This window comes from Sinohyriopsis cumingii, chromosome 1 (genome assembly GCF_028554795.1).
Source record: "Sinohyriopsis cumingii isolate HCF-2022 chromosome 1, ASM2855479v2, whole genome shotgun sequence".
NCBI lineage: Eukaryota > Metazoa > Mollusca > Bivalvia > Unionida > Unionidae > Sinohyriopsis > Sinohyriopsis cumingii.
Genome location: NC_142961.1, coordinates 47,595,820 through 47,596,784, shown reverse-complemented (window position 1 = coordinate 47,596,784; position 965 = coordinate 47,595,820).

Sequence of the window (965 nt, the reverse complement as noted above, 5' to 3'; positions counted from 1 at the left end):
TTTGAAATTATTTAAAACGCTTAAGTACAGTAACAAGAGTTACACTAAATGGTTTTGTTAGGCTAATTCTAATTGGCGTTTTGTCTACTTCTACTACGAATTTGCGGACAAGAGAGAGAGAGAGAGAGAGAGAGAGAGAGAGAGAGACTTGCGTGGCTTTCATCCTAATTGGATCCATTAAGTACTTGACATATATTTCATTATTTTTCGCCGATAATGCATTCTTTTCCTGGATAAACAAGATATAGCATTATGCAGATTACATGTCGATGAACAAGGCATAGCAACAAAGACAATCACAAAACTAACTTTCTACGTGCTTTAAAATAGTATACACTAAGTATGATATCGTAACTGCATACTGAATAGAACAGACGTCAGACAAAACCAACAGAAGAAAAGAATGGAAGGAACATCTCCATTGGAAAATTGGCAATATGTGAGCAATTTTATTTAAAGGCAAAATTTAGATGTAATGTGACCGTATGTTTGGAAATGTTGGTGTGACGATGAATGCGTGAATATCAGGAACGAATCTATGCAGGAGAGCTCTGGATTATCATGGCGACTTACAGTATAACGTATATTGTACCTTACTATTATGTACACATTGAAGTAACATCACATGCTCATTGGTCTATATATTGACATGTACGTTTTGAATGGAGCATAAAATAAAATTTGAAAACTAGTATGGTTTTCATATTGACTTGAAAGCAATATTTTCTGAATTTAAAATTCATTCAACCCTGTGAAATATATTTCCGTCTCATATCAATCAATTTATCTGCTAAAGTATCTACGTTGTAATGACATTGTAAAGAAAATCACTGTTAATAATTTGAAAGATTTCTTGTCAAGTTACTTTATATATTTTGTTCAACCTCTGTAAACGGTAATACACACCGTAACACAACTATTTGCTTCATTTTAAAATAGAATGTCTTAAATTATACAGTACTCTA